General features: G+C 51.0%; 1 long non-coding RNA gene across 2 annotated transcripts in view; it reads right to left on the bottom strand.

Annotated features, from left to right (window-relative positions):
* The window catches only part of LOC109489047, a 35,741-nt gene extending 22,571 nt beyond the window's left edge, over nt 1-13,170 (bottom strand). Inside the window, exons 1-2 of one of the 2 annotated variants that reach the window (XR_004618874.1) lie at nt 12,934-13,170; nt 3,024-3,222 (exon numbers count right to left, since the gene is read on the bottom strand). This is a non-coding gene — a long non-coding RNA (uncharacterized LOC109489047). The remainder of the gene's footprint in view (nt 1-3,023; nt 3,223-12,933) is intronic. The other variant, XR_004618875.1, reaches the window with a different exon arrangement.
* Nucleotides 13,171-13,180: the final 10 nt, after the last annotated feature.

Here is a 13,180-nt window from a genome sequence, read left to right as displayed (position 1 = left end):
CCCCCTGCTTGTGTTCCCTCTCTCGCTGGCTGTCTCTATCTCTGTCGAATAAATAAATAAAATCTTTAAAAAAAAAAAAAAAGATTCTACATTTTTGGCAAGAATGCCACCAAGTGATGTTGTACCCTTCTTAGTGCATCATTCAGGGACTACATTCTGTCAACATGATTATTACTGGTGATGTTAATGTCGATCACTTAGTTAAGGAGACTTCAGCCAAGTTTCTCTGTTGTAAAGGACCCCTTTACAACAATTAGCAAGCATCTTGTGGGGAGATACTTAAGGCTAGACAAAACTATAAATTTCTCATCACTTAAAAAGTGTTATCAAGAGGGCGCCTGGGTGGCAGAGCGGTTAAGCGTCTGCCTTCGGCTCAGGGCGTGATCCCAGCATTGTGGGATCGAGCCCCACATCAGGCTCTTCTGCTATGAGCCTGCTTCTTCCTCTCCGAGCACTCCCCCTGCCTGTGTTCCCTCTCTCGCTGGCTGTCTCTATCTCTGTTGAATAAATAAATAAAATCTTTAAAAAAAAAAAAGTGCTATCAAATGCACACTCTCTACTTGTATTCCACAAACATCAGCTGTACACCCACTAAGCACTGGCTTAGTTATGTGTTGCTCCATGAACTTGTTAGACCTTAGGATCCTTATCTGTAAAATGGGTATAATTCTATCTTACCTCTCAGGGCTGCCAAGGATAAAGGAGGACCATGCTCGTGGAAGTGCTCTGCAATGTTAACTGGGATTGTTCATTCTCCTTCCAGGGATCTCAGCTCTGTCATCACCGTCACCTGTTGTCAGGTCTCCATTTCCGTTCCTGTGTACATCCATGCCCGCAGGCTTCTGTCTGTCCTCACTGACCAGACTCCATCATCCTATTTGCCAAGCCTTACTTGTGATGTCATTTAATAAGTTTTGGAGACATAAGGTGAGCCCCATAGAGACTGACAATTTCCTTCTGGAATCTCTCTGTCTGTAATTTTGGGAGCTGCCTCCAGCTGCCAAGTGACACCTGGAACCTGTGGGTGGCAGGTGGGAGATCCTTTCTCCCATGACAGCAATAAGTGGGAGAAGTAGGAATTGCCTTCCTCCAGTAATGTGCTGGCTCTGAAAAAGAAACTCTCACACCCCGCCAAGTATTGAACAAGCTTGGATGGATACTTGTCTCTTACAGAGAGCTCTAACATGGGCATACTTTAAATGAACAACTTCATAATGTGAAAGGATGAGCTCACCCCTGACCCAACCTCCTAACTCAACAGCACTTCTAATTTGAGAACAAGACTTTAACAAACCAAGAGGGAGGTACAAGTTAAGTAGCAGGTCTCACTAAACTTAGATGTTACAGTCACTCCTGGGGTTGAATTCAACCCTTTTCAGAGGCAGAAGCCATCCATGCTTGGCTGTTTCTTTTTGGTCCTTTGTACGAGATCGTTATGAAGATCAACTATGATAAAGGGTGAAGGGGCTCTGAAACTCCCTATAGGGCCAAGTCAATATTGTTACTCCCATTCTGTGTCCCAAGAGAAGCTTTTAGGAACTGCTTGCCCAGAGCAAAGCAGGAAGGTTGAAGGTCCCCAGCTCCAACATCGGCCCAGGCCACCCTCTGCCTTCCTTCAACCAAGCAGATGAAGGCCTCAAAATAGAGCCCCCTAAGTAGAGACCCAGAAGCATACAGGGCATTCTCTCTAGGATCCGGAGCAGTGTTCTCCTTGACAAGTCACACGCCTGGGTGTCTCCGGCCCGTCTCCCACCTGAGGAGCCAGCTGCTGTAGGCCAGACTCCTGCCCCACTAGCACCTGGGTAGGAATTGGTGGCTCAAGACTATCTGCCTATTTTATTGACCTCTTCCCAGTGGAGCCCGGGAAACACTCATCTCCTGTAGGCCACCAAGGCAACAGCTCTTCTCGAAGGCCTAGGAAGCTTCGGGTTTATGAAACATCCTCCTTCTCAGCACCCAGTTGATTCTTGTGGCCACAAACCCAAACTACAATGTGCACATGAATTCCCCTGAAAATCTTGTTGAAATACAGATTCTGGTTCAGTAGGTCTGGGGGGGCCCAGACTCAGCATTTCTAACAAGTTCCTAGGAGATGCCAAATCAGCTGGTCCACGGACCACAGCTCCCAAATGCAATAAGTGTGTACTTCTAACCAACAGGCTGATCACAAGGAAGTCTGGAACCCAGAAAACAATTTGGACTAAAACAATGAGTTTGTTGTTTCTACCTTTTCTATAATCTTTTTTTTTTTTTTTACAGATTTTATTTATTTATGTAACAGAGAGACAACAAGCGAGAGAGGGAACACAGCAGGGGGAGTGGTAGAGGAAGAAGCAGGCTCCCAGCGGAGGAGCCCGATGTGGGACTCGATCCTGGAATGCTGGGATTATACCCCGAGCCGAAGGCAGATGCTCAACGACTGAGCCACCCAGGCACCCCTACCTTTTCTATAATCTTAATACCACTTCTGATGGTCTTCTAATAGAGTCCCCTTTTGCTCAGGGTGATCCAGGGAGGTTTCTAGTTTTTGCAAAGAATCTTTCCTAGTACCCAAAAGCATTGTGCCCCCCAAAGTAAAAAAGGGTTATTCTTCCTCAGTCCCACTCCATACCTTCCAGCCCCAAACATCACAGCCTCGTTAGACCCACCTGCTTCTCAGAGGGACCAAATCCTTTGCTTGGGGGGCTTCTGAACATTAACATCTCCTTCAGCAACATAAAAGCTTTTCAAACATTACCCTGGGGATTCCTCATTGCCCTCTCTTAATATTTTTCCTGAAAGAGACCTGAGGTTCCTTTCAGAGTTTCAGTCCCTTGTTCTCCTCCCAGCCCCTCAGCTGTATTGTGCATTAATTAGCTGGTAACTAATTACTCTCTAATTGCAAACCAGTTTGCCCATTGTGTACAGGCTCTCACCCACACCAGCAACACGAGGTCATGGGCATCCCTCCCTCTTCCTGTAGTCAGAGTGGGGGCGGGGTTTACCTTTCCTGGTCCCGCCCCCCAGAAGGAGAAGTTATTCACCTGATTGGTCATATTCCAGAATCCTGATTGGTCATATTCCAGAATCCTGATTGCTCCTTGGTGGAAAGTAGGGCATTCTTTCTTCAAGGTCCAAAATTCCACAGGCCCAGTGGGGGCTTACGGTTGAATCCCATTGGAGGATTGACTTCACTTCAGAAGGGAGGAGCTACCCTGGGGGAATCCACACCCAGGCTGGAGACTACAGAGAAACAGAAATGCAGATTTCCCTGTGAAATTTCCTGATTTTTTAAATGTCAATGACAAATTAAAAAAAGAAACTTTTAGGGGCGCCTGGGTGGCACAGCGGTTGGGCATCTGCCTTCGGCTCAGGGCGTGATCCCGGTGTTATGGGATCGAGCCCCACATCAGGCTCCTCTGCTATGAGCCTGCTTCTTCCTCTCCCACTCCCTCTGCTTGTGTTCTCTCTCTCGCTGGCTGTCTCTATCTCTGTCAAATAAATAAATAAAATCTTTAAAAAAAATTTAAAAAAAAAAAAAAGAAACTTTTAAATAGCTGTGTCGGGGCACCTGGGTGGCTCAGTCGGTTAAGGTTCTGCCTTCAGCTCAGGTCATGATCCCAGGGTCCTGGGATAGAGCCTGCATTGGGCTCCTTGCTCAGCGGGGAGTCAGCTTTTCCTTCTCCTTCTGCTCTTCCCCCTGCTTGTGCTCTCTCTTTCTCTGTCAAATAAATAAATAAAATCTTTAAAAATAAAATAAAATAAAAAGTTGTGTGGGCCAGACACATGTCTGCAGGCACGACCTGGCCCACCAGGCACCCCAGCGTGCGGTGGTGCTTGGTGAATGGCTAGAGGTAGGGGGGATGAGAGGAGGAGTCAGGAAGGACGCTAACTGCATCCTGGACCCTGGAACACCATGACCTTGGCAAAGATGTGCTCCAGGCATGTATTGAGCAGTTACTAGGTGCAAGGTTCTGTGCTGGGGGGCGGGGGTGTGGTACAAAGCACACTGGGAGGCTTCACACTCCTCCAAGGCAGGGTGGGAAAACATCAGGAGACCTGGGTTCTAGTCCTGGCTTGCCCTCCTGTAATTGCTCTGTGTCCTCGAGTTAGTTCATCATCTCAACAGCCTGTGTTGGCAACAGGTTAACCAAATCATGTGAGGGCACATTATGAAGGACCTTGAGTGCTTGTGGAGGGAGTTTGGGCAGGATCTGATTAGGGGGTGAAAGCCATTGCAGGTTCTTGAGCAGGAGAATGACTTTTTAAGTATTTCAGGAAAAGGAATCAGGCCACCTGTGCAGAGAAGAGGGCCACATACCACCCAGGTGTGGTGTAGTGAGAGAGTAACTAAAGCTTATGCAAATCAGAGCTTATCACCCCTGGCTCAAAAGCCTTCAGTGGCTCCCTCCAGCCCTCACCGTGAAGTCCTTCACAGGCATATGATCTGTGCAGTTCCACAGGGCACCATGCTTGGTTTAATGTTCTCATCACCATTTTGAAATTCTGAATAATTTTTGAATGAGGGGCTTCCTGTTTTCATTTTGCACCAGACCCCACAAATTATATAGCCAGTACCACCTACAGGGACCCTTTGGTCTGGGCTCCTGCTCCCCTCTCCCTTCATTGCCACCCCACTCCTCCCTTACCCTTCCAACTGCACTCACATGGGTCCTCCTTCAGTTCCTGGAGGCTGTTCCTGCATTTGCACAGCCTGTTCCCCCTGCCTGGAACACCACCCCTCACCCCAACACCAACTCAGTTCTTTGTTCAACAAATTTCTTCTTATCCTCCAGATCTGAGAATAATTATCTGCTGAGAGACACCTTCTCTGACCTCCTAGGATTATCCATTCAAAACACAACTTTACAAATCATGTAAAGTAGGCCCCCAGGACATGCTCCCAGGGTGTCATGTGGCCCCTCCCCCACAGAGCTCACCCGAATCTGTAATAACTTTATATGGTGCTCTGTTTGCCGAGTCTGTCTCCCCATCCAGACTGTCAGCTCCATGAGACCTGCCAAGTTTCAGCATATGCTCATGAACCTCTGTCTGGCAGGCTGCAAAGGGAGGCTCAGAGATGACTTACGTGGGGGGGAAAAAGGAGGGGAAGCCACTTCTTACCCATCTTGGACCTTTCCTCCTCTGTGGGCAGACATTTGCAGAAGGCCCGGACCACACACCCAGCGGGGTCTGCTCTGTCTCTGGCCTTTCCCCAGCTGGAGCCCATTAGCTCCAGACCCTCTCGCCCTGCCCCTTTCTCAGTGATGGGACGATCCTAGGGGTGGATTGGGAAGGGGATGCATTTCACAGGGCCACGCTTTAGTCTACAGGAAGCAATAATGAGGGCATTTCAGACCTCTATCAGCAGAACAGCTATGGGTGCTTGGGGGCTTTGCGCTTATAAAAGTTTGTTGAGTGACTAATACTCAACCGAGGAAAAGTTTTCTTCTCTCAACCAAGTAAATAAGACCATTCACACCACAAGAGGTAGAGGGAAGGGACAGAATTTGCGCAAAACATAGCAAATTTGTTGACCGTGGGAAGGTAAGATCAGAAATAGCATCACATCTGTGCAGGGGCTCATATTTACTAAGCAGTGCCCACGTACCAGGATCTAAGCTCAGCTCTTGACACGCACGAGTTCCTGAACGCTCACCCCAACCTTATGAGCTTGGAACTATTCCTCTCCCCATTTTGTGGATGAGGAAACTGAAGCCCAGAGGAACTAAGTAACTCACCTAATGTCACACAGTGAGGAATTGACAGGGTTGAGACTTATATACCCAGACCTGTCCAACTCCAGATCTGTCCTGAACCCTTCACAAAACAGCTACTCAACTGGCGCGTTGTGTGATTTGAGGCAAATTCCTCAACCTCTCTGAGCCTTGGATACTTCACCTATAAATTGTCCCTTATTCAAACCATGCTGTGCTAGGTGCTAGAACTAGTTCTTTATAGATGTTAATTCTCTGCTTGCCCCTCATGACCGCCTGGTGAGGGAGAGCGTGTGGCAGAAACAATGCTTTGTGTTCTCCAACCTACTCCCTCTTCCTGGGCACACGAGCAGAGCACAGCCTCAACCTCACTTGTAGTTAGCAGAGTCACGTGGCCAGTGAAATTACACATCACCCCTGGGCAAAGCAATTAAGAGTGGGTGAGCCTCTTTTGATATCTAGGCTCCCTTTACACATGCAGAAGACTCAAAAATGGATTCCAGGGAGGGCCCGAGAGAGTCATTGCTTGGAAGAGAGGTGCCTTCCAAGAGAGATGGGTTAGGAGAGCCCTGCCCTTTATCAGACTTTGTGTGAGTGAGAAATAAACTAAATTCCGATTGGGTTATGCCACTGAGGTTTTTGGTTTGTTACATTAATGACACTAAATAAAGCTGTATACCAGGGGTGCCCTGGCTGACTCAGTTGGAAAAGCATGTGACTCTTGATCTCGGGGTCATGAGTTCAAGCCCCACGTTGGGTGTAGAGGTTACTTAAATAAACAAACAAAAAAAATTTTTAAAAAACCCTGTATACCAGTTATTAATTGCCACAGCAATGCTGCATAACAGATCACCCCAAACTTAGTGCCTCAAAACAGCAACAATTTATTTAGCTCATGACTTCACAGACGGGCAATTTGGGCTGGGCTCAGCTAGAGGTTCTTCTGGTCTCAGTAGGGCTTAGGCATTCATCTGTGGTCAGCTGTGGGATCAGCTGGTGACTGATGAGGACAGCCTCCACTAGGACAACTCGCTCCTGTTCCGGTGGTCTGTCATCCTCATGGAGGAGACCCAGGTTTGTTCACGTGCCCACTGAGACGCTTCCAAGAGAACAACCAGAAGCTAAAGATCTCTTAAGGTCCAGGCTCAGAACTGGCAGTGTCACCATTTTGTTGGCCAAAATAAGTCACATGGCTGAGCGCTGATTCAGAGAGTGAAGAAACGGATTCTATCTCCTGATGGGAGGGGTTTCAATGTCCCATTGCAAAGGGTCTTGCTTATAGGGAGCAAAGCATCGCAGTTATTTTTGCAAACAGTCCACCACAGGAGGTATTAGTGGCCCCCATCTGAAAAATGAGGAAACTGAGGCCCAGGAAGATAAAGTAGAGAGTCAATGGAAGAATCAGGATTTAAGCAAAACCTGAAGTTCTCTTCATGCCATAAGCTTCACTGGTGACTCTGAGGACCAGTCCTCTTTGGCTAGAAGGAACCTCTCCACCTCTGCTAGCCGAACCCACAATCCAGCACCCTAGCCTCCTGGGGAAGAGGCCCCTAAATCTGGATCTTGCTCTAGCCTTTGGAAGAACAGGGCATCTTCACAGAAATTTGAGGCTAGGGAACATCCTGAGCTCCAAACCTGAAGAAGCTGTGACTTCAGTGAACGGGGCTGGCAGACAGGTGTTCCCCTCCTGGTCTTCGCACATCAGATGTCCCTAAAGACCTACCTTGCTGTGTGACCCGGGCATAGCCCACAGCCCCTCTTTGCCTTGCTGTCAGAGGGCAAAGTGTAAAGAGATAAGAGCTCAGCCTCTGGAATCACAGCACTGGGTTCCAATCCTGACTCATATGCCCTTTCCCTCTCTGAGCCTCCTATTTCTCTCTCTTCTGTGAAACAGGTACGAGAGGAGTCCCCACCTTGGGGGCTGTTGTGAGAATTGAATGAGTGAATGCATCATGTAAATGCACAATATAAATGACCTACTACCCCCAGGGTGGGCTTACCATCTGGCAAGTGGTATAGTGTCATCTTAGCCAAAACCCCATTTTAAGAGGAGAAAACAGAGGCTTGGGTGGGTGATGCAATTTACTGATGCCACACAACTAAGGAGCAATGATGTCCCCACTTACTCAGGTTTGTCTGATTCCAGAAGCCAAGCTCCTAACTTCCCTAGAGCTTGGGAGGGGAGTCCTGGGTTTGAGTCTCAACTCTGTCTCTTGAGCCATGTGACCCTGGGCAAGTCCCTTTTCTTTCTGGGTCTTTATTTCCTCATCTCAGTAAATGACAATCTGCCCATAATGCCTCATGTAGTTTCCTCAAATGGGAAAACACACGAAAGTGCTTAGCACAGCGTCCGGGATGGACAGGTGTGTGCTCAGCAGTTGGAGGCTGCCCTAATCATCAGAAGCAAGTTGCTTAACTCTCTGTGCCTCAGTTTCTCTATCCCTCAAATAGGGCCAATAACAGTCTCATCTCATTGGGGTGGCTGTGAGGAATAAATGAGTTACTGTGGGCTAAGCCTTAGCACAAAGCTTGGCACCTGCACGCCCTTCATAAATACTTGCTATTATTTTTATTCTGAAACCTGTTCCAAGCCAGCACAAAACAATGGGGGACCCCAGCCCTCCACGGACTGCAGCTCCAGCCATTGCCTTTGCTGCCACTCAGCTATTATTAGGCCCAGAGTCCTCGTCTCAAATCCAGATGGGGAGCTAGAAGGGCGGGCAGGGCCGGGCTGGGTGGGAGGACGGCTGGGAAAGCTGCTCCGGAGGCCGGTTTGGGTTTGGGCCCCACCCCGCCTGCCCTCCCTCGCCTGCAGCGGGTCCAGCCGCCACGTCTCCGCTTGGCTCTGAGGTCTGCCCCGAGCACTCCCTCCCACCGTGGCCGCCTCCTCTGGGAAGGTTCAGAGCATTTCCACAGCCTCAGCACTTTTCTACCCGGCCCGGAGAGGCCAGGACTGCGTGGAAACTACCAACTGGACCCTGCTTGCCTCTGGAGCCTGCAAAGGGGCCATCTCCCCTCCTGCCTAGAGGTCTTCCGGGCCTCCCGCGAGGGCTACTGGGTCCCCCAAGGGGAAAGGGCCACACACCTGGGTTCGGATCCCAGTCGTACCACCAACGCGCTGTGTCAGCTCGACTCGGTGACATTCCCTCTCTGAGCTTGAGCGTCTTTATCTATCAAGTGGGTATAATCTGAGCACCTACCTCACAGGGCTGTGGTGAGGAGTAAATGAGTGACTGGCACACAATGGGCACTCGGTAAGTGCCAAGCGCTATTTCATGCCTGGGTGTGCCAGGCCAAGGGGGAAACAAGGGATTGGGGAGGCTGGGGTTCTGGGGTGCAGAGTGGCTCCACCTCCAAGTTGCCGCATGACCTGAAGCCCGCTCCTTGCCCTCTCTGGGACTCAGATTACCTACTGGGATCACAAGGTGGGCACCTAGAACTCTACGATGCCCAGATTCAGCGACAGTTAAGAAATAGGACAAGAGCCCATATAGGCACATGGCAGATCCCAAATGGCAGACGGCAGGGTACTGTGGTTAAGAATATGGATTCTACGGGCACCGGGGTGGCTCAGTCATTAAGCGTCTGCCTTCAGCTCAGGGCGTGATCCCAGAGTCCTGGGATCGAGCCCCACATCAGGCTCCTCCACTGGGAGCCCTGCTTCTTCCTTTCCCACTCCCCCTGCTTGTGTTCCCTCTCTCGCTGGCTGTCTCTCTCTCTGTCAAATGAATAAATGAAATCTTAAAAAAAAAAAAAAAAAGAATAAGGATTCTAGGTTCAAAGCCTGTGTGAGGTGTGGGCATGGCCTGGCCTCACTGAGCCTGTCTCCTCTTCTGTATAATGATGGTCCTACCTCATAGAGCTAGAGAGCTGTGAGGGTCTTGGTAATAACAAAATTGCCACTCGTGTATTATAAGGGTGATCTGGAGCCTGGCTCCAACTCATTGAGCAGTAATTACACAGGGCCCCTGTCATGAACTTAGATGGATGTCAGCCATCAGGGAACCCCCCAGAAGTCACAAGAGGTCCAGACTAGCCCATCCCGAATCCTCTCCTTCTTCCATGAGGCTGGGTTGTTAGCGTTCCTGGGCATCTCAGGCCTCTTTCTCCTTCCCAGGGCCCACTTGCCTCCAAGCTTCCAAGGAAGAGTCACTCCTTTCCCATCCTTCAGCACTTAAGGCCAGGCCCCCTTCTCCTCCAAGGCCGGAAGTTTATCTGGCACTGTCACTCAGAGAACACAGCAGCTGGATGACATCACAGAGGAAACGGCCTTGCCAAACTGGTTTGCCAAACGGGTCCCCAGTCCTATTCCTGGGGCTGCTGGCCATGGCCATGGGAGCCTCCAGTTCTACCCATGAGGAAGAAGGCTACAGCCCTGGATCCCACCAACCCCAGTAAGGACCAGTTCTCATCAATGACCTCATGCTCCAGCTTCACCTGCTTGACTTTTTCCCAACAAAATCCTCACAGTGTTACCACCCCTCCTTTGTTGATGCTGTTCCCTTCTCCAGATTGCCCTTTGCCATCCCCTCAGCATGCCAAACAGCAAATGAGGGCTTCGTTCTGTACCACTTTTAGAGTCTAGACACTGTGTCTCTGCCTACTCTGACTAGGCTGTGAGACCCCAACAGCAGGCCCAACTCCAACCCATGTCTAACCCTCCATTCCTCCTCGTGCCCAGCAGCCCCTGGACTCCCCATAGACCCAAGGTTCTGGCCTTGGCTGGCCTCACAGCCACTTGCGAGCATATCCCAAGGTGGGTTCTCCCTGAAAGTCTTGGGATTTTATATTGTGTAGTCTAGGAGGAAAGGGCTTATGGAGCTCAGGTCATAATTCCTCCTTTGTGCAGATAAGGAAACTGAGGCTTTGGAGGGACCAAAACTTTGCCTGGGGCAGAGCCAGCGCTAAGACCCATCACCTCTCTTGCCTTCTGCAGGACCCTAGCTGGGGGGAGGGGAAGCCAGGGTGATTCAGGGATCTGGCCCTTCCAGCTTGGTAAAATATTTATTCTCAGATGCAGGCACTGGAGCAAAATATTACCCTTGGCCCCTGAACTGCTCCAGCCACTTCCCCGCTCTGCCAGTCCAGGACTGGACCTGGAGGAATCTAGACCCTTTCTGTTACAGCCCCTTGCGTCGGGAAGGCCTGAGGCATGCCAGTAAATTCCTCTCATTTTACAGATGGATACTGAAGCTTGGCCTCCCCAGTGCCTCCAAAATATGTGCATTTTGCTCACCTAGGATTCAGGGCCCACTCCCATCTCCATTTCCTGCTTCATCCACAACCCATCTCTCCTCCTTTTCCTACTTACAAACCTCCCAGCCTTAACTCACACTATTCCCCTGCCACAAATACCCTTCCATGCCTTTCCCCATCTCCTCTGTGTGATGGATTTCTTTGCACCCTTCCTTTGCAAATCACCTCCTCTGAAAAGTCTTCCAGGATTCCCCCATCCTAGAGGCAGCAAAATGGAGGAAAGGGCCTTAGGCATAGGGCAGAATTCCACTCAAGTTTGAATGCCATTACCAGCCCAAGGTGACTTCACTTCCCTAAACTTCCTCCTCTGTAAAATCCAGGTAATATTACCTTGCACAGTGCTCAACTTGCAATAGGTCAAACCCTGTGTCTGACATGCAACGGGTGCTCAGTTAATGGCAGGCCCTCCTCGTGGGATGTTTACTCCTTCCTGGGCTGTGGCTGAAAGCTTCCCGGCACTATACCCGGCTATGCTTTGATCTTTGTTTTGCCACCACCGTCATCCCGCCCCACCCTCTGCAGGGAGGAAGAAAGAGTCAGGCCGGTAGGTCTGGAGGAGGACCCCAGCCCTGAGGGTTTGACGGTGGGGAGAGACCCACGCACCTTTTCCGTACTGCCAAGACCTGGCGAGCGCGTGCGCGACATATTAAATCCGCAGGCACAGACACACCTGTGTGGTTCCTCCCAGCCTGCGTGACGGGGGCGGGGGGGGCGGGGCTAGCACGAAGCGAGCCATTTATTGGAGCCGCCAGCCGCCACACAGGTAGGCCCTGAGAATCCCAGGTAACCCAGGCATGCCCCACGCCAATCGACCTTCCCAGGGCCGCAGGAGCTTTGAAGTAGGACCAAGTTAGCCTTGGAGGGCGCTGCCCCTCGTTCTGGTGAATAAGATGGCATCTAGGTCAAGTAGAGAGGGCCTAGATGGGGCCCGCCTAGCAGAAGGGGACTTCGAACCAAGGCCTCCAAATTGTTTGCTCCTCCTCCTGTGTGACCTTCACAAGTCTGTTCCCTCTCTGTGCCTTGGTTTTCTCCTGTGTCAAGTGGAACCACCCCTCAGGGATGTGGGGGTGAAATAAGATGACACCTTTTAAAAGAGTCTGGGAGTGCACTGGCCCTCTCCCTAGATGGGGGAGAGGTGGGGTGGGTGGGTGGTCACAGAGGACCTGGACAGCGGGGTGTGGGGCTCTGCTGGGGCAAAAGGCTGAAACCACTTCCCCAAAACCCCACATCACAGTCAGTAAAAGCAAATTCTGGGCTCAAAAGGTGCTGGGATGAATCACAGTTCCACTACCTATCAGCTGTTGTCCTCAACTGTAAAATGGGACCGTAACCCTGGGCTCAAACGGTCGTTATAGGGATTATATACCTGGCACACGGCAAGTTCAATACGGAGTTGGTATTGTTTTTATTTGACAGACAGGACTCCAGACCCCACCTCCCGGGCTCCTTGAACAGGTAGGGTCCAATGACTCTGGATGTGTGGGTCGGGGGAGGGTCCTGGGCATCCATCTCGAGATACTGGGGGCCGCCCTCTCCAGTGGATCTGAGCTCTTGGGTCCCCTGGCTGATTCCTGGTGTTGTCTTGGGCATGTTGGCTCTCTCTGGGCTTTTCCCCATTTATCGAATGAGCGCAACCTGAGGCGGACCCTGAGGGGGCTCGGAAGGGAAAAGCATGATAGACGAAGGCAACGTCTGTACAAAGGTGTGTCGACTGGGGAAGGGTTGTTGTGATTGATCTGCTCCACCTGAGATGCTCCGTGAGATGCACCAACATAGGGTCGACGTGCTGCCGGTCACAGTCCCCGCTCTGAGGTGGCCGGGACCAGGTGTCCCAAAAGCAGCCTGGGCGGCAGCCAAGCCCAAACGCTAACGCGAGAAGGGGGCGGAGTCGGGGGAAGGGACAAGGTCTCACGAACAAAGAGGAGGGCGGAGAGGGGCTGTTCTGAAGACTCCACGAGTCGGACGAGCCCAGGCCACTTACCCTGGCTTCATCCACAACCCTTCGCGACTTTGGTGCGAAGCTCCGTCCTCCTGCTGTCCCCTGCCCAACCAGCCAAGGTCGCGGGGCCGCAAGACTACAATCCCCTACAACCAGGACCGCATGGGGCGGGACCTGCCCTGGGGGCGCGGCCTCCAAATTGAATTTCCCCAATGGGGCAAGAGAATGGGCGGAACCCTCCCAAGGATTGGCTGGCGCGGTGGCGCGGGGCGGGGCTGGCAGGGCTGCT

This window comes from Ailuropoda melanoleuca, chromosome 12, assembly GCF_002007445.2.
Source record: "Ailuropoda melanoleuca isolate Jingjing chromosome 12, ASM200744v2, whole genome shotgun sequence".
In the NCBI taxonomy this organism is placed as follows: domain Eukaryota; kingdom Metazoa; phylum Chordata; class Mammalia; order Carnivora; family Ursidae; genus Ailuropoda; species Ailuropoda melanoleuca.
Note: the sequence above shows the minus strand (reverse complement) of the source record. Positions and strands in the feature narration are given on the sequence as shown.